The sequence below is a fragment of the Mastomys coucha genome, unplaced genomic scaffold (assembly GCF_008632895.1).
Source record: "Mastomys coucha isolate ucsf_1 unplaced genomic scaffold, UCSF_Mcou_1 pScaffold3, whole genome shotgun sequence".
Taxonomy (NCBI): domain Eukaryota; kingdom Metazoa; phylum Chordata; class Mammalia; order Rodentia; family Muridae; genus Mastomys; species Mastomys coucha.
This window is the reverse complement of record NW_022196909.1, coordinates 33,375,701-33,396,347: the sequence shown is the minus strand read 5'-3', so window position 1 is coordinate 33,396,347 and position 20,647 is coordinate 33,375,701. Positions and strand designations below refer to the sequence as shown.

The following is a 20,647-nucleotide window of genomic DNA, read 5'->3' as shown; positions in this document are numbered from 1 at the left end:
AGAAGATTAAAAATACTACTGAGCAGAAGAAATACTAAAGAACAGAGATCAATTTTCAAATAATAAGGGGCTTTTTAAAAACTCATTAAAAATGGTAGCGCTATTAATGTCTGAGCAGGAAACAGATGACAGCAGAAGAAAGAAGCCACCAATATTAGAAATTAGATATGTGGCAACAGCTAAACCTCTGCAGATGAAGAGCGTCTATATCTGGGGCCGAAGGATCACGTGCAGGTCTGAGAATTTTACCTTTTTTCTGACTTAATGCTTCACTGGGTCATAGACATTGGCAAACAAAACAAAAACAAGATTTCTGACACAAAGTTGAAGAATTAAAACCGGAAAATATGAGGAGCTGGAGCAATGGCTCCATCGTCACCAACTCTGGCTGCTCGCGCAGAGGACCAAGGTTGGGCCCTACATAGCCACTGGAGACCGTCTGTTCCTCCAGCTCTATGGGGTCCAACGCCACCCTGTGGCTTCCTCAAGCCCCTGCATATGTGTGGTGTACATGCATACACATGTAAACCAGGCTTATACACAAAATATTCATACACATAAAAATAAACATGGTTTTAAAAAGCCAAAAACTATGAAATTGAAGTTGAAGGAGGGGCGATGAAAGGAAATGAAAGATGTAAGAGCAGAAATTAATTAAATAAAAGCCATACAAGAATAACAGTAGCAAGTGATGGGATGGTTCTGCAGAAAAACTAATGAAACCAGAGAGTTCCTGATAAGGTTTTTAAAATATAAAGACAGCAAAGATTACATTACCAGCAACAAAGCCAGGTGTCTATGAACAGAAGGCATACAAATATAAATATTACCACTGATTTTTCACACTATGTAAGAGTGATAAAATTTGGAAAGTTTTAATAGCTGTATATCAAAGAAACTCAACCAAAATTTCGCTCACAAAGAAACCTCCCCAGTCCATCTTACATAATAATTAGGAAAGAAATGAATTCAACATTGGAAGTTCCCACAGGGTGTGTAGAAAGAGATCAGAATGCTTGTACTGGCCAAACCTGACCAGGACAGTAAAAGAAAGAAAATACTCTCTAAGCTCCCTCCTTTAGGAGAATGCATGGGGGGAAAAAACACCAGAAACAAATATTAAGAGATCAAACCCAAGAATGTTCCGTGACCCTGGCGTCTTTCCAGAACGCAAGGGGGATCAATCAAAACAGCTGCACACACTAATAATGAGGGATTGTGTCATTTTTCTCAGGAGCTGCCGAGCAGTTTGTCCCACACACCCAACACCCAGTCATTATAGAGTGTATTAGCAAACCTGGACAGAGAGAGGAATGCCTTGCTGGATGAGTAGTAGCCTTTAAAGGATGCTACAAGGCCCACATTGAGCATTATCTTCAGTGGTCCAGCGCTGAAGCCAAGCCTCCTAAGAGTCAGAGAGAAACTGTCTGCCAAGGCTCATTCTGTTTCCTATACACTGGCAGCTCTGCCCAGGCTAGCGGGACAGAAGGAAGAGGCCTGGGATATAAAACGGAAGAATGGGGAACCGAAACTGTGCTTGTCACGCGTGACACTACCCTACCGTATATGTAGGACAGAGAGGAATGTGAAGAAAAATTATGCAACCCGTGAAAGCATCCGTCAGCTAGTTGAGCGCATGACAGATACACAGAATAACTCTTCAGTACGCCAGGGAGAAGCAATTAGAAAATAAAACTGTAAGGTGGGTTTAGAATAACATAAGAAAGCATAAAATATCTAATTGCCAATGTCTGGGGAGTACATGCATGCAGACAACAAAGCATTTCAAGCAAAACTGGATTGCAACCTTGGCATTGGGACGTTTAGGTGTACAACAAGATTGGGGGAGATGTCTTTAGAAGTCATCAGTGATGGAGAATCAGTATTGCTCCAGCAGAGAACCCTAGTTCAGTTCCCAGCACCCACATGTGTCCCGTAACTCCCATTCCAGGGACTCCAGCACCCTCTTCTGACTTCTGCAGACAACTGGACTCAATGTATACATATTCCCACCCAAGCAAGAACATAATTAAAAATAAAAACAAATCTTTAAAAGTAAGTGAGTAAAAATAATTTAAAGAAAGGCAAAGAATCGATTAAAAGAAAACAATGCTGAAGGTTTAAATTAGAGGCTTTATTTTAACCAACCCGAGAGTTATAAATTGATAGCAATTTCAGAACACTGATGAATTCATAATGACATAAGTGTAGGTGGATAGGCAAAAGGAAATAAGAGAGAAAAACGAACCCAGACTTACATAGTTATTTGCTAAATGTCATTAGATTGTAGAGAGAACGAAGTGATATTTTGGGTAAATTATTAAGGGTCTAAGAAATATTTCTCAAGGAAAATAATGAAATTGCATCTTTAACTCACAATATAAGGAAATATCCTTTTCACATTTATTATAAATCTCAACATGAAGCCAAACTACTCAAGCTTCTAGAAGATAGCATGATAGCCCTCAACTGTCACAGACACACAGGCACATAGGCACACACACACACACACACACACACTTGCATGTGCACACACACTCATTCCACAGCCCTAACTGTAGAAGAAAAGCTGGTATACTCAGACTGGAAAAAAAAAATCTCAGTGGCTAAGAACTCATACTGCTCTTGCAGAAGACCTAACTTGTAGCTCCAGGGGACCCAACATCTTCTTCTGGCCTCCTTAGGAACCTGAACTCACATGCACACAGCACATAGCACACAGGCACACACACATGCTCATAAGTGAAAACAAACATTTTTGTTTAAGTTGTTAAACTGAACTTGATATGAAGGCATTCTTGTCAACAAAAGGGTCCACAAGGAGGACAGATTGTGAAGCAACTCAAAGATGCAACGTGTGTGACCAAAGACTCAGTTATACAAATCAATAAGGACTGACCAGTCAACCCCCATCTAGAAATGGGCAAGAACTTCAAAAATGAAGATATCCAAATGAAAGATTTTAGTTGGATTTATTAGAAATCAAGAAAACACAAATGAACTGTGCTGGCTATATACTCTCTGTGTGATCTCAAAAGTCTCTCCGTATCCATAGCTGAAACTCACGGAGCAATAATATTAGGCGCCCCAAAATGAGGGTTCCTGGGAGGAAGCAGAAGCTTGGAGATTGGGCCCAGATCTGCACCGGCTGCATTGCTACGGTCAGAGAGAGAGGCCCCATAGCTAGTTAGAACCCCATGGAAACAGAAGCCAAGCCCACTTCTCAAGGCGGAGGTTTCAGAGAATCTGCAGCCATCTTGAGTCCATCCACCAACCTCAGTGTATGCTTGTCCAATGTGAGTTGTACCGCCAAAGGTCATTTCAGATCCTTACTTTTCTCTGGACTATTCATTGATCTCCTCAACTGAAAAGACCTCCTCCCTCACCTCTTACACCCTTCCCATACACATTCAGGAACTTTCCATTGACCTCTGCCTTCTCTGGGGCCCTTATAGCTTTGACACTCATCTCTTCTATTTTAAATAACCTTAACATCAGGCTAGTGGACTGAGACGCTCCGCTCCGAGGAGTTAGTCTAGGATCTGCATACGCGTTGCTTACTAAAACCCAGACTCTCTAATAGATCGAAATCATGTTTCCTCTCAAGGTTATTTGGCTCACTGGTCTCTCCTTTAGACTCAATCATATTTCTTAGCCATGGATACACAAAATAATGCTAAGTATTTTCCAGGCACAAATTGGAGGAAAGGCAGCCGTACTTAATAAGGCAAATAGCCCCATCTCAGCCACTTACTGAGCTCTTAAGTATGGCTGGACTCTGTTAGAGCACTTACCTGCCTGCAAGGTCTGGAAGGAAAATTACCAAAGACAACAAAAGAACCAGAAAGAAAAAATTATCCCGTAGGCTCTGTACAGCTCCAAGACAGGGCATTCTGACGCACACTGGCCCAGTGGGGAGGAAATGCAGGTTTCCAAAAGACAGGGGCAGCTGCCCTCTGAATTACAATCTACCCTTCCCACATTACCTACCCCATAGAACCATGTAGTTCACGGATTCCATTTTTGAAAAGAAAACAAAAACAAAACAAAAAAAGCCCTACATCAGCTCGCGGCCTGCTAAAACTTCGCAGGGTGCATTTTACTTTCATTTTCATGATGTTAAAAATCTTGAAAACACCCATTCAAGGTAAGAAAGCCTAATGGGAACCTTGCTTGGGAAAAAAAAAAATTGTGCTCGCCGTAGACCCAATTGTGCGTTATTATTATTAGGGAAAAGGAATTGAATTTACGCTTTCATTGAGCAACCAAATCTACTGGATGTTCTGTTCAATACCTGATGATACTGAAACTGTAAAGCCGAGAGTGGAGAGTGGCAGGATGCGGAACTTGGCACGAGCAAACTCTGTGATGTGTTTGGGGGAAAAAAGTATAATCAAATATTTAGGTGTTTACCAGCCTCGCTCGAGGTCATAAAAGCAAAGCTACGGAGGCTAGGAAAGGAAAGAATCCACATGCAACCCACAAAGCAAAATCATGTCAGGGGAGCTGAGCACGGAAGGGACAGAATTTAGACAGGTTACCCCAGACCTCTCTAGATTCCGCTTGGAGAAGACGGAAATGGGTGACGTCATAAACCATGACTTGGCAGCCAGAAATGGGCCTTGACCTTTCAACCCGGCCACGCGGAAGAGACTGAGCATGCTCATAATGCTTGTTTTTGGAGAAACTTGGAGACTCCAGTCTGAGGATACAAGCTAACTCATGCTTGCAGGGCATAAACCAGCTTATGCTCGTCAGCAGGGCTCGGGCTTAGCGCAATACACTGGCTGAAGCCTTTGGCTATGGGAATATAGATGACGGTAAAGAGAACTTTACTGAGGTTTATTTGTTTTTGATATTTTGATTTCATTTATTGCTATTTTTTATTTTTGAGATTGTCTTTCAAGTACATGTCTCCCTTTCTTTTCCTCCCTCAGAGACTTCCTACATAAACCTCCCCCCCCCGCCCCTTCTTCAAACTCATGGCCTCTTTTGAACTGAGTTTTAACACTGAAATGATTTTTCTTGGAGTGTGCCTGAAATGAACCCTCCCTGCTTGTTTTCCATGAAATCAGCATGATTTCCCACAAAGGGAGTATTTCTTATCTTTGACACAATGCAAAGGTTAGAATCCGGGCGTATGTCTGCATCCACAACATGACAATGTGTGCCCGTGTTTTCATTTCCAAGGTCAGGGTCAAAAGGCAGGTTATAGCAAACACAGAGTTATGGCAACCAGGCAAGCTGCCCTTCTCCAGTACAGAAATTTTAAAGACGGACAGTTCCCTGGGGAAAAAAAAATGTTTGCTCAACCGCATTTTAAAAGTAAGTTATGAGTTATTTGTAAAAATTAAACAGTTCTCCACGAAGAAATAATTCCTTAAGCAAAGTCAAAGGTCTGGGTCTGGGGAGATGACTTGGAAGTTAAGAGCTTTTGCTGCTCCTGGAGGGGACCAGAGTTCGATTCTCAGCATCCAGGTCTGGCCACTCACAACCACCTGTCACTACAGCTCTAAGGAATCTGATACATCCGGCAGGCAACTAAACACATAGCGCCATATGCACACATAGCCATATTCATAATTAAACCTAAATCTGTTAAAAAAAAAAATCAGAGGTCTCTCTCTCTCTGTGTGTGTGTGTGTGTGTGTGTGTGTGTGTGTGTGTGTGTGTTGGGGGGAGATTGCTTTCAAACTTTCATAAATTGGGGACAGAAGGCAAATTATGCCAACCTGGTCAAGACAACCCATCAAACTGTTACTTCAGTTCTTCAAGAAGGAAAGTCACTAGAAAAAATTTCAAGCAACTAAGTTTAAGAAAAAAAATATTTACCAATTAATCGTGAAAAGCCACAAAGCCTTTTCTAAAGATATACAGTCTTTCTCCACATGTAACAACTGGAAACTTTGCCACACACAACTAAGTTTGACTAAATGTCTGGGAGCATTTTTCACAAAGACACGTTCATTTCTGCCCATGCCTCCTAGGTCCTTAGAAATGGATTTTCAAGTAATAACAATAATAATAATAATAATAATAATAATAATAATAATAATATAATATAATAATAATAATAAATAATAATAATAAAAGATCAGCACACAAGTCAGATGAAAGGATCGAGAGTGAATTTGTATTTCATTAAAATGCTTCAAAAAGAGTTTTAGAGAAAACCCATAGGTTAAAGAGGTCCCCCCTTTGAAACACTCACTGGTGGTGGAGAGTTATTCCAGGCACAGTTTAAGGAAACATGTCTATGACTATGATTTCCTGTGTCATAAGCCAAACACCAGATTTCGTCAGAGCTTTCCTGTGTCTCAAAAAACTGACCTAGAACGGTCACAGTGGTCCATCTCGGGTTAGTAGTGACATAAAGGGCGTGTTTATAGAATGACTTTGTTTGATTTTTCAACTTAAACTAAGAGAGGTAATGCTATTTAAATGATGCTGAGGGAGGGAACTAAGAACCACACTCAAACTCCACAGATTTGGATACACCATAGGATCGCAAGGGACACAACAGAAAATCCAGGGAGCACTTGGTTTGGATGAACTTCCCTCCTAAGGACCAAGCTGGCAGATAGTTGGGAGAATCTTCTTTAGATAGCTCCTGCTGTTTCTGATGTGGTCCTGCCACGGAGCACAGCATCAGATCAAGACCACAGTAACTTAGGCAAGAGGGCCTTCCTTCTGCCTTCTCAAAGTCTTTCAAACCTCCAAAAGATGGAGACTGCTTCTTTCTTTGGGAATGTATTCTCTTTCTGGCAGGCACGGCCCCGAGTTTCTTCATGTAGAATTTAGGTGTTGGCCAGGGAGCACTGGTTGGAAGTCACTTCATTAAAAATAAGTAGTGTTTTGTTTTGTTTTTTTAAATTAGATGTACTCCAGGTTGCAAACTTGGTTTCCCATAATCAGATGTCAGGGAATTTATTACTGTGAAGGGAAGGGCAGGGCAGGCAGGGAGTTGGACTAGGCAGAGAAAGATGCTGACACACAAAGTAGACAATGAGCTACAAATTCAAACCTGTCCACAGAATATCCCCGGAGCAAGAGTTAGTAACCAGAGTGACTAACTCTTGGGTCCACATGGTCACTCATGTCCCTGTGACACAGCCTCAAGAAAGCCGATGGAGACAGCTCATTGATGTCCACTGGTTGGGCCATTTTGTCCACTCGCTGAGTTTGGGCGGCAAATGGTCTCTGATGGCCTTTAACATGGGACGCACACACATGCCCATAAACAACCTTTGTGTTTATCTCCTGGCCGACAGAAAAGACATCGTTTCCAGTAGTTATAGGAGTTCCTTAAATGCCATAGTTTTAGCTCATAAGACCGTCCTCGATGAATTCCGACGTTATACATAGTACATAAAACACCATCTGAAAAAATGGTGTTTACAATTAGGAATGAAAAGCATGTGTGCAAAATCAGCACCATAGAAGCAGCTGGAAGCACCCAAATGCTCTGGGTCCACGCTGTAGTCAGAGAGTGGGTCTGAACCAACAGTGCTTGGGAAAAGCGAGCTATGCACAGAGGCTGGCACATACACAAATAACAGAGTATGATCTTTGACTCATTGCCTTCAATTAGATGATAAGCTTCCTAAAGGTAAGGCTATTTATTATTTATTTGACACTTCTACAGATCTAAACATAGGAAAACACTCATTAAACATTTATTGAGTCAAACCGATTGCCTTCACGAAACCGATAAAAAAAAAATACCGTCATTTTAATATCTATGTGAGTGCAACTGGAATTTATAAACACTTTACATTTCCAGAGCGCTTTAGTTGCGATGAAGAAGATCCATAAATTTTCTGCTACATAAATCTCGGGGATAATTTTAACAATGGTGAGATTTCTCCTCTATGTTCTCAGAATACTGAAGAAAGCTATTTAAACTGCTTCAGGTTAATTACCACATAGCTCAGAAAATTCTAGAGCTCAGAAAAGAATGTACATCCAAACCCTTGCACACAGCATCCCTCCAGTCAAAATAATAATAAATAATAATAATAAGATATATATATTTCATCTGTAACTCTCTTCAAACAGCAGACGTTGTTTTAAAAATGATTTTCTCCCATGCATCTAAAATACAAGCAAAATGGGAATATATTCCTGGCTGTTCTATTATTTTTCTCCATGTCCTGCAATGTGCCTCTTTGTTAAGCAAGAACGTTTTGATTTTTTCAAATGATCAGAGTGACTCCATTTTTTCAAAAAAAAAAATAATAATAATCTAAAATAATTGTGAGTGCCTAACCAGTGATAATGCAAACCACTCTCAGGGGAGGAAGTAATTAGATGGTTGAACTCCGGATGCCGATTCAGGATCGCTTCTCCCTGCCCCGCATTCATCTCTCCATATCAACTATGGAAGTCTCGGTGTAACTATGGAAAACGTTAATAGCAGGTGGACAAAGTGTCTTGTCAATGCCTGCACGCAGCATTTACATGGGCGTCTGTTACAGACTCACATCTATATTTTACTGCTAGAACCCTGAAATCAATGTGTCCCCCAACATCAGTGGTTTTTTTTGTTGTTGTTTTGGGTTTTTTTTTTGTTTTTTTTTTGTTTTTTTTTTTGTCACGGAGTATTAGGACTAAACAGTTTTGAAACTCCCTTTGTTCCAAGGCCATTTTGGCTGTCTCTATAAATATAAGTTGCCTTTCTTCCTTTACCATGTCCTTCATCCCTTTCTACAACGGAAGCCTTCTAGTGTGCGGTTGTCTTTTCTGTTTTATCTTGTTTGTTTTTGCTTAAAATATACAGTGTTAGTTCTGACCCATACATGCCCTTAATACCTGGCATGCCAATTTTCAAATGTTTGACCACGAATTTTTCTTTCCCTGGACATACGGACAGTACCAGAGTCGGCCTGTCAGAATCACAAAACCGCGTCATGTGTCACCAGGCAATAGCAGCTCTCTGGGGAAAGCTATCGCAACAGGGTCTAGCAACATAACTAAGACCATTTGCAAACCCCTTGTCAACTCCTGAAAGGAAGTCATAGCTCCATATTCCTAACACATCTTTAAAGAAAAACCACAACAGGTTTTGAGCCCTGGGGACTATGAGGGGAGGAATCTGGACAATGGCGGATTCCTTTTGTGTTTACACAGCTAACCTGATGACATCTTCTTCAGAAAGTGGATTTTCAGGAGACTTAGCTAAGTTTCATTTGCACAGCTGCCCAGGGCCTGCATCCATGCTGCTTTCTCAGCCCCAGCCAGCCCTGGATGAGAGCATCCAGCAGCAGCCCTGGGACTCTCCTAGAGCATCCAGCAGCAGCCCTGGGACTCTCCTAGAGCATCCAGCAGCAGCCCTGGGACTCTCGAGGCCAGAGTCAGGGATGCTGAATCTGTTTTCCTCTCTCTTTTCTTCCTTCCTTCTCTTTCTTGGGGACTGGACCAGGCGAAGAGAGAAAATGAATGAGTGTGTGTATCTAGGGTCAAGCTTTTGACTGGCCACAGCTTTGAAATACCAGCTTTGAAATATTTATGTGTTTATTTATTTGCTTATTTTTTTGCTCAGTTATATCTGACAATTTGGCCCAGGTATATCTGAGCAAAAAAATAAGCAAATAAGTAAACACATAAAGAATAGTGGGGAGCTTTGTCTATATAGAGAAAGGAATCCTAAATGTGGAAAAAAGATTAGAATAAACCCTGGAGTGTTGGTGGCATTGGTATAAACTAGGAAGTGTTAAAATGATCATCCATAGATAGTAGATTCATGATACGTACATTGGTAGAAATTAGATTGATGGTAGATACACAAGAGTTGGTAGATAGGTAACAAATAGGAAGGTAGATAGGTAGATAACAGATGTATATAGATCAATGATAGATAGTATGGGGAGGGCAGATGATAAATAGACAATGATAGATAATATAGGTATGTTGGTAGATAGATATGTAGGTAGGTGGAGAGATGGCTCTATGATATGTGGTATATATATATGATAGATGATGGATAGATAGATGATAGATTTTTAGATAGATGATAGGTAAATAGATTTAGGTAGATAGATAGAGATAGACAGACTAAACATAAGGTAGGCACACACAATCTATTTGATCTTTAAAAAGAAAAACACTCTATACCTTAGATGAACCTAAAAGACATCGTGCTAAGTGAAATAAGCCACTCACAGCAAAACACTCTCTTCCATACGTTCCTCTTACCAGTTTTTTAAAAATCACAACAAGAAAGTAACTAAGACATTGCCACAATAAAATAAGCACATTTCACACCTAGCTTTCGACTTGTAAATGCCATACAAGAAGCAACCAGTGTCCCCTTTTCCAACTAATAAAAATAAATGGTACCAATAACAGTGTACTTTAAGGCTTGAACTCTGAGACATAGCAGGCAGGCTGACACTAGCCTGCAGATTGTCCTCCTTGCTGGTTGTCCAGAACATCAGATATTATTCTGACAAGTTAAAGTTACCAAGAAAGAAAGAAAAAAAAGGCAAATTAAAAACATGGACCAAAATACAATATGAGTTTTTGAAATCCCAAGTTCAGCATCTTGGGTACATGGGGCAATTCATGTCAGTCATTGAGGGGACAGGGTGGTGAATCCTAGAGGCAAAGGCATGATGGTGCCATTTCCTTCCCTTGAAGAGGAAGCCAAGGTACAATCCAGGCTATGACGTTCTGGGTCTGTTTGTTTGTTTGTTCTTGTGTTAAAAGCAAAACAATAATTGCCCCTCAAAATTCTGATTGTTTGAACTAAGTCAAACTTAGAAAGCAAATGTATTTTCACAGTGATGGTGCTTAAGAAATGGAGCCTTGGGGGCTGGAGAGATGGCTCAGCGGTTAAGAGCACTGACTGCTCTTTCAGAGGTCCTGAGTTCGATTCCCAGCAACCACATGGTGGCTCAGGATCATCTGTAATGGGATCTGATGCCCTCTTATGGTGTGTCTAAGACAGCTACAGTGTACTTAGATATAATAATAAATCTTTTTTTTTTTAAAAAAAAGATGTTTGCTAAAAAGAAAAAAATGGAGTCTTTTGCTCACACTACAATTTGATTTTATTTTGACTTTTTTTTTCTGAAAAACAACAACAACAACAACTCTTTGGGGAAAAAAGATGAAGGAAACCCAGAGAACTGTAGCGTCCACATGTCACAAATACCTACACAGGGTTGTTCAATCCAACAGTATCACAGTTGCTAAGGTATGGAACCAACCCAGATGCCCAGCAGTAGGAGAGATAAAGAAACTGTGTATACACAATGGAATTTCAATCACCCAAAAGGAAAGTGAAATTACATCATTTGCAGAAAGATGGATGAACTGGAGATGGACTTAGTTATCGTGGTATTAAGGGAGTTAAGCCAGAATCAGCAAGACAAGTATGTTTTCCCTCTATGGGTCCTAGATTTTACATTGATACATAAATCATATATGTATATATGACCTAAAAGGAGATGTGTCCCTGTCTAAGGGATTGAAAAAGACCAGGAGTATGGTCAAAATACATTATGTGCTTGCTTTAAATGTCCTTATGAAGTGCATTACTAAGGATAATGAATTTATGCCATTTTTAAAAAAATAAGAAAATACAGGAGAGGAAAGTTATTGATGGCATTGCTGGCAGCCAGCTCTGATCCTACAATCCTGACCTGCCAAGCAAGATGTGCCCACTTGTGCAATAGTGGTGTGGAGGTTAGCAGGCAACCAACCACTGTGGGCTTGGGCCCAAAGCCTGCGCGACAAGAAGGAAGGCACACTTTGTCCGGTAAACCTGATCTAAACATTTACATGACAAAGGAAGGTCAAGGAGGGGGATGCTATTTCAGCTTGTGTGTCAAAAGGACATGTTGTCACACTACCTTCTATGTACTGCTGATTATAGTCATAGATTAGTGTAGCCCTTAGGCTTAGTGGTATTCCAAACACACACACACACACACACACACACACACATGCATGCACACACACACACACACACACACACACACACACACACACACGCACACACGCACGCACGCGCACTCACATACGCATGCGCACATGCACACGTACACAATAACAATGATAAAAGTTTTGAAAAGAGCCAGGCGGTGGTGGCGCACGCCTTTCATCCCAGCACTTGGGAGGCAGAGGCAGGTGGATTTCTGAGTTCGAGGCCAGCCTGGTCTACAGAGTGAGTTCCAGGACAGCCAGGGCTACACAGAGAAACCCTGTCTCGGAAAAAAAAAAAAAAAAAAAAAGTTTTGAAAACACACACAATCATATCACACAAGATAGGAAATTTAGTGGAAGCTCACTCAGAAGGTGAGTTCCTTTGACTTCAGGATGACAAGAGAGTTCAAAACAATGAATCTCTTCAGATTGTTTTAAAGAAAGAACTTGTCTCCTGAAGTTTCTGATGAACTAGATCCTGGGTAAAGGGGAAGGAGGCTTAGGTCAGTGGCAGAGCACTTCCCAGCCCCCAGCATTGCACACTAATCAAACATTATAAAAGATACAAAAGAATAAGAATCCAGAGAAAACCGGTTAAATGTGGTTAAATTATTAAAGTATCCGACTACATAAAAGTTGCCAAGTTTACAGAGCGGCGTTTTAAATAATATGATGTGTAAGCACGTACCCAAGTCTTTTTGTATTTTTAAATCTACCTTCTGAATTATTTATTGACATAAAGGTCTGTCAGTGGGAGCTAAAAAGAAAAGATATTTAAATTTAGACAGTGTGTCTCCATTCCCGGGGAAAGCGGTGAACTAGCATTTTAATTACTAGCAAATTTAAATTTTCAAACCAGGTGTGAACCATCAAAAGGCGACAGTATCTCTACTAGAGCGACTGTTTCCATGCGGATGGTATTAATAATTTAAAAAAATATATTTATTATATGTATGACATATCTGTGTGTGAAATATGTGTGTATTGGGGGACATGTCTGTATGTGTTTGTGTGTGTATATATGTGCTGTATGTGTGTGTGTGTGAATGTATTTTTGTATGTGCATGTGCATGTGTGTGTGTTTGTGTGTATACGTGTGTCTATGTTGTAAGTATGTATATCTTGTGCATATGAGTGTATTTTCGTATGTGTGTGCGTGTGTACATATGTGTGTATGTGTGTTTGTTTACACCTTGTATGTATATGTGAGTGTGTTTTTGTATGTATGTTTGTTTGTGTACGTGTGCATGTGTGCACATGTATGTGTACACTTTGTGTGTATGGGTGTATTTTTGTATGTGTGTGCATGTGTGTGTGTGCACATGTGTGTGTACACTCTGTGTATATGAGTGTATTTTTGTATGTGTGTATGTGTGTGTGTTTGTTTACACCTTGTATGTATATGTGAGTGTATTTTTGCATGTGTGTTCATGCGCGTGTGCGTGGGTATGTGTGCATGTTTAGGTGAGAGGACAATTTTCAGGAGTCGGTTCCATCCACTGCATGTTCAGGGGTTGAATTCAGGGCTGTGCGTGGCAAGGACTTCTACTCCCTGAGACATTTCTGCAGGCTCTCTTGTATGAAGTCTTGACCGCATCAGTTTCTAATAAGGAGCGCAGGCCCCGAAAGCTGACCGACTTACATTGTGCTTAGGTTATTTTGTTTCAACTACAACTTCCTAGACTCTCAAAGCTACCAACATCGGACTGTAAGGCAGTTCCATCCTACCACAGGGGTTCTCAAAATACCCAAGGCCCCTCCCCCACTTCCTCTCCATTGTTAGGAGTAGCCCACATGACATTTTTTGAGCAAAATCCATAATGAGATGAATAGTTTTCTTACTGGAAATGTGTATGTTATATAAACAGTTATTGGAACCATATAATCTATATCGCTGTCCACTGGGCCTGTTCCTTCTCAGAGTTAATGAAGCTGTCCATTCAGTGTGGCTGTCTTGGGCTTACAAGGCTCTGCTTGTCCTCAGAATAATAAGGCCAGGCTCACAAAGATGCATGGCAACCGCCAAGATCATAATTACTTTTATATTGATTTAAATCTAGTAAAATATTAACATTTCTTATCTTTTAGAGGATGGTTTGAGAATATACTACTGAAATTGTCAGTTAGGAAAAGGCACTTTTTTTTTTTTTTTTTTGTAATCTGTATTTTGGGCCAAATATCTATCACAAACATTGTAGTAGATGTTTCCAGAATCTTTATGACTTAGAGCCACTCAACAATTTTATACGTTGGTTCTGTTTCTATGTTCTCGAAGATTGATTTACCTATCTACCATCTAGTCAGCTAAACATGCCATTATAAGTAATATATATCATTTGAAAATAATGTGATCCTTGCAAACAACATATAAACACATATCCTAATTGTAAGTAATAAGTGCACTTTGGTGATATCTACAGTTTTGATTAATTAGCTTGTCCTAACATATACCAGCCATTTTAAAACATGCTGTAAGTTTTGACCTGTTTAGCTTTTGCTTCATTTAAAGCATGTGTGGCTCACCCATTTTTACTGCGGTTTAAGATAAAATGTACAATGACCACATGCCTCCTAAAGAAAGATTAAATTACTTCCAGTCGTTTTAAACCGATAGAGAAAAAGCAAACTCACATGAAACCTATCATCCTGAGTTTTGACAACATAGAATTTTCCAGTTCAGGGAATGCACACTCCATCTGAGACACTTCATCAAAACAGGGATGAAGGGCCGGAAGGGCCTCAGCGGCTGCAGTTTGCAGCAGAATCACACTATGGCGCCCTCCTGTGGAGGTTTGCTTAAAGCTTCATCAGCCTGCCCTTAAGAAAGATCCCCCCCACACACCCCCATGGGCAAAAATCATGGCATTCAGAATTATGGAAATTCTATCTGGCTGAGTCATTCCTTCCATTTGTAACTGGACGTTGAGCTGCTTTTCAAATCCAAAAAGCATTTACGGTTTCTGGGACTTGCAGACGAGCATACACGAAAGAGAGACAAGCTTTTCATCTTTATGTATTAATTATTTCATTGAAGTAGCTTTCCCCTTGATTTTAACTTAAATAATTAAGGGCTAAAGGGGGCAACCAGAAAACTCAGACCCTGAAGCAGAAAGATAAGTTCTTCAGTAAAGACATTTTTTTCTTTTAGATTTGCTCACTTAAAAAGAGTTTTCTGTTAGAAGCATAAAGACTATAGATTTATAATCACAAGGAAAGAGCAATGAAGTTTAACTTAATTAGATTATGTGTTTATTTATATTCGTTAAATGTAGGCAAAAGGTGGACCATTATATTTCCAAACTATTAAATTTTTAACCCCACTAGGAATCTTACCCTTTTTTGCCCAGAATTAGATTTTTGTCTCAAAATAATTGGCTCATTTATATTTTCTCACCAAAACTGATCCTTCTCTTATGCTCGATTTTCTGAGTATGGAAATGTGATCTGTGTGGGATGAGACAGATACACCTAGGCATACACTAACATATACTCCAGCATCTCTTCCCTCTTGATACAAATTTCTGAATAGGTTTCAGTCTATGTAAGATCCCCCTCACCCCCAGTTGATGAACTTAGCCTATATTTCTTGTTGTATCTTCACTTTTCCTGCCTCCCTGTGCAAGCTTTTCAAACGTATTAATGCTGGAGACCTCTACTAACTCCTCAAAACTCAAAGCTTACCTTCTCCTGCACAGGGGTTAAGAACCCCTAGAGTATGGTTGGGTCACCTCCAACCATAACATTCTTTTCATTGATACTTCATAACTGTAATTTTGCTACTGCTATGAATTGCAGTGTAAATATCTGATATGCAGATTGTCTGAGACAATCCCCTGTGGAAGGGTTAATCGAGTCTCAAGGGGTCTGGGCTCACAGGTTGAGAAGCACTGTGGATCTCTTTAAGGGAGCTCAAAGGAAAACAAGAAAGCTATCTGCAGCATTTGACTTTAAAATACGATGGATTTTTTTTTTTTTGTCTCTTCATGTAAATCTCTTAAAATCTGTCTCCTGCAAATGGAAATGGGAAAACATGGGATTTTCAAAGTCTAAATGTCTGTAATTACAGACTATTAGGTAACTGCCGAACTCATAACTTGAGAAGTGAGCTCAGCTCTGTCTGAAGCCGTAGCCATGATCAAGAGATTATGAGTAAGCGCATCCACGCCAGAAGTGTAGAACAAAATCTTCAAAACAAAAATAGCATGAGAAAATGTGCGGCAGAGTGGGGGACGGTGTCAACTTCCTTCAGTAAAAAATATCTTAATTAGGAGGACCAGATTAGATTAGAAACATAATTGAGAAATTCAACCTACCCAAAGAGTCACCAAATGAGAAAAAAAAAAAAAAACGCAAAAAAAAAATAAAAGGTTGGGGTGGGGGAGGGGCAGGGAGGCTATGCTCAAAGTATAATACACACTTGTATGCAGATATCGTTGTATAACCTAGTGCTGTATATATTAAATATATATGATGAAACTTAAAATAAGCAAATAGTAGGCTAAATAGTTTCTATGCTGAACATCTTTTGCCTTTATATTTTAAAAATAAAAATAAAAATTCTAGGGGCTGGAGAGATAGCTCAGCAGTTAAAATCACTGACTACTCTTCCAGAGGTCTGAGTTCATAGCAACCCTCTGTAACGGAATCCGATGTCCTCTTCTGGTGTGCCTGAAGACATTTACAGTGTACTCATATACATAAAATAAATGATTGTTTTAATAAATAAATAAATAATTCTAGGAAAAAAATGAGATTTGCCATCAAGAAACAAAGGGTGATATCCAAAGTACTGAACAGACCAGATTTAAAATAAATAATATAAAATTGGGTCACAGTGAGGCGATATCCCTCAAATAGATTCAGGATGAACCTCATAGCATCCCGTACTTTAGGGCATGCCCTCTCCAGGAAGCTAAGTAGCATCAGAGAGGTGGTAACCTTCCTAGACCCCAGGGTAACCATGCAATCTCTCCGTCCATTAGTTTGAACACCCGTCACACAAGTGAAGTCATCGAGATTGGTTGATGTCGATCCTTAACTACAGAGTCTAGGTTTCCCACCAAGAGACTCGAGGCAAGCCGAGTCTCAGCGAGCTGCAAGCTCTGATTCCAGTAGCTCTTGTCTGCACACCCCCACTTCCGGGGCATCCCGCTGTCCCAGAGGGGTCCTCTCCAAAAAGCAAAAGCCCTCCTTTCCTCAGCGCAAGATTCAGCTGGGAATTTTAAGGTTGTTTTAGCACGGCAGTCCCTTTGGGGAAATTTTGTTTATTCCCAAATTACTCTTCTCGCTGCGTTTTCCTGTCATGTGAGCTAGAACAAAGCCTGAATGAGCGAGTAAGGAAAGCAGGAGAGAGAAATAGAAGGTGCGGGGAAGGAAGGCAGAGAGAGCTAGGAAGCGCTTTCCTCTAAACTCGTGGGAAGTTTGGTGGTTTGAAGTACAGAGGGTCCCTGTGCTATCTGCAAAACGTGGTCATTGGAATGAGTCACATGGAGCACAATGAAAAAGAAAGTCTGGATACACGGCGCCGCACTTCCTGAAGGCAGTGGCTTAACACCCTTAGCTTCCGGCTAAAATACAGTCAGTTAACTATATTTAAGTTGTAATTTGCTGTAACTGCATGTGATTGGCTAACATAAGTCCTCCTAACATTCCCTCCTCTGGTGATATAGGACTATAGGTGCTAGGTTTGTTATTTCTCAGCTGGGGACACAGAGGACAGACAAGATCTGGTGGTGGAGTCTAGGTATCAGCCATGTCTTTTTTTGTTGTTGTTTTGTTTTGTTTGTTTTTCAAGACAGGGTTTCTCTGTATAGCCCTGGCTGTCCTGGAACTCACTCTGTAGACCAGGCTGGCCTCGAACTCAGAAATTTGCCTGCCCCTGCCTCCCAAGTGTTGGGATGAAAGGCGTGCGCCACCACCGCCCGACTAGCATCCATGTCTTGCTCTCTTAGCCACAAAAGACTGTAAGTCTTTTGGGACAGTAAGTGAGACCGAGGTCATGTGACCTAATGGTTTTTGTAGTCAACTTTAGGGTGGTTCGTTAGCACTGTTTATGGAGGGGGCGTGGGACACAGTCTCTAGCAAACCCCTGTCTCAATGCTCTCCCGGCGTGGGTTACAGACAGATGAGGCCCTTCCCTGCTACGCGTGTGCTAGAACCTGAACTCAGACCTGCAAGCCTGCGCTTACCTTCTGACCCATTCCTTGGGGTTCTATAGCATTCAAACTTTTATTATTTTAAATTTTAGATTAGATGGTCAGAATCAAAACATCAATCATATGTTCTCCTCCCTCAAATTATTTTTTTTTTCTGAGACATTCATTAAAACCTGGCTATGATCTCCAGCATCCCCCTACCACCACCAGAAAAGGAGACATTTCTATATCATCCTATCAAAAAGAATTATTCTAACATATACTATATTATATCTTAGCAATGACACTGGAACATAAATTATGTAATAGTTTAAACCCTCTTACAAATTACATACAGTACGACACTATTAATTTAAATCCAAATCATTTCCAATTTCAGGCAATCACTCTGACTGCAGAGATAATAAACTCTGATCTATAAAATAATAAAGACACAATTTTTTATTCTGTTACTTAGGGCAGTTTTATTTTCAGGAGTATAGAAAAACAAACTATCCTATGAAGTGTGTGTACACGGGCACACACACATACACACACACATAGATGCCCCAGGACCTCTGTTCACTGCTTGCACTTTCTTATGTTCTTACTTTCTTAATAAGGTGGAATTTGACTTTGACAACATTTGCTGTTTATATGCAAATGGACATTGCTAATTATAAGTGGTGTTTGTGTCTGTTCTGCCTTCTAAGTAATTAAAGTGGCCCCAGAATATTTACTTGTAACACTTTCCTAGTAATTACAGTTACTCTAGCAATCTTTTCTAACAGAGGTTCCAGGAGAAACTGAGTCCTACAGAATAGCCGTAGCAATTTCGAATTCTTTGAAGGATAGTATGTATACACATATGGAAAATGCATAGGAGAGAAGTTAATTTATGATAAGCAGTGGGTACTCTGGTTTTGCGAAATCTTGCTTGAGGCTGACATTCGCCCCCCCTTGAAAATGTACATTGTCTGTTTAGAAAACATCCTACAATCCAGACTGTCATCAAATTACAACTGGCTTTCCAGGCCAAGTCACGTAAATAAATCTATTTGGGAAGTCTAAAAAAGTAGCCTTCGTTCTTAGGAAAAGTGACTTCATTTTAAAATTCTGTCTGTCATAAGAGCACACTGATCTACATGTAACTGATGGCAATTTAGCTTGTAGATTTTTGAGCTTGGGAGACTGTTATAAAAGGAGTATTTTGAGGAATGTAACTTGGCTCTGGTGCACACAGCATTTTGAAGTAAAAGCCATTAGGGACAGAGAGACTAATTAGGAAGATACAAAAGGAGGATTTACCAAACTTGGCTAGAATGTGGCAGTAGCAATGAGAGGGGAGGGACAACTAACTATTACACTGTACAGAAAATTTGATGGTAAAGTTAACAACCACTTGGATGTGAAACTCTAGGGCAATAGTTCTCAACCTGAGGGTCATGACCCCTTTTGGGGTCAGAGGATCCTTTCATGGTGTGTGTGTGTGGGGGGGTAACCTAAGGCGATCCAAAATGTCAGATGTTTACATTATGATTCATAATTAGTAAAATTATAGCTATGAAGTAACAACAAAATAACTTTATGGTTGGGGGTCACCACAACGTGAGGAGCTGTATTAATGGGGTCGCAGCATCAGGGAGGTTGAGAACTGCTGCTCTGGGGCACCAAGACGAAGCAAAGTCGGCGCAGTTCCGAGGAAGAGTCTGGAAAAGTAATTATGTAACAGAGTGATTATACCGTCAACGTTAAACTGCGTTTGTCAAAACGATGAGAAAAGTTGCGATGGTGGGTTTAGTGTTAACTGCATCAAAATCTTTGCATGGTGACTGCAACACTTAAACACAGTGTCCTGCCAACAATGAGAGGTAGAGCAGGCTGGAGAAGCACGGGAAAGGCTATTGATTCCCCTGGGAGGCAAAACACTTGCCCAGTGAACTTTTCACAGCCATCTTTGAACAAGTTCTTCCTACCGCCCCCTGTGACCTCCTCGCACAAAGGTACCAGGTCCAAGGTCACACACGAAGTGTGACTGTATCCTTTGTGGCCAGGCTCCGGCCATGCATGAGCAGAGCGGGAGAAACGTCGGGGGGAGGGGGGGGCGTACGGGGGAGGGGAGGGGAAATGCATGAAACTAGAAGTGAGGCTTGTGGAAAATTCTTCCAAGCATCAGCTGCGTGAAAAGCTAGTCAAGTCTTGCCATGAGCTAAATGACATTTTAAGAACTCTAAAATATATTTTTGAAGACTCGGAATGCAAAAAACCAAAGTGCAAATGAAATGCAAACATTTGATTCAATACATTTTGAATATACCATCTCCGACTGTAATTTGGACAGACTCTTGGAATGTTTTAGTTTCAACAAGTTGAGAAACGATGTCTTCTGACTTGGATCTCCACACCAGGCATCTTTTGTCACCCAAAAATTGGTTTATTAAAAATAAATAGAGAAAGAAATCAACATATAATGAAAGAGGTGGCAAGAATAATATAAATCATCAAAAGTTGTTCCAATAGCAACAACTAAAATGTGATTTTCCCCAAAACTCCTATGATGGAAAAGCAGTAAAGCGATAAGAGAT

At 40.4% G+C, this 20,647-nt stretch overlaps 1 protein-coding gene and 1 long non-coding RNA gene across 6 annotated transcripts in view; one reads left to right on the top strand and one right to left on the bottom strand.

Moving 5' to 3' along the window:
- The window catches only part of LOC116074511, a 45,661-nt gene extending 41,140 nt beyond the window's left edge, over positions 1-4,521 (bottom strand). For all 3 annotated transcript variants that reach the window (XR_004112200.1, XR_004112201.1, XR_004112202.1), the window contains exon 1: positions 4,295-4,521. This is a non-coding gene — a long non-coding RNA (uncharacterized LOC116074511). The remainder of the gene's footprint in view (positions 1-4,294) is intronic.
- The window catches only part of Cabcoco1 (ciliary associated calcium binding coiled-coil 1), a 112,981-nt gene that overhangs the window by 64,268 nt on the left and 28,066 nt on the right, over positions 1-20,647 (top strand). The window lies entirely within an intron of this gene.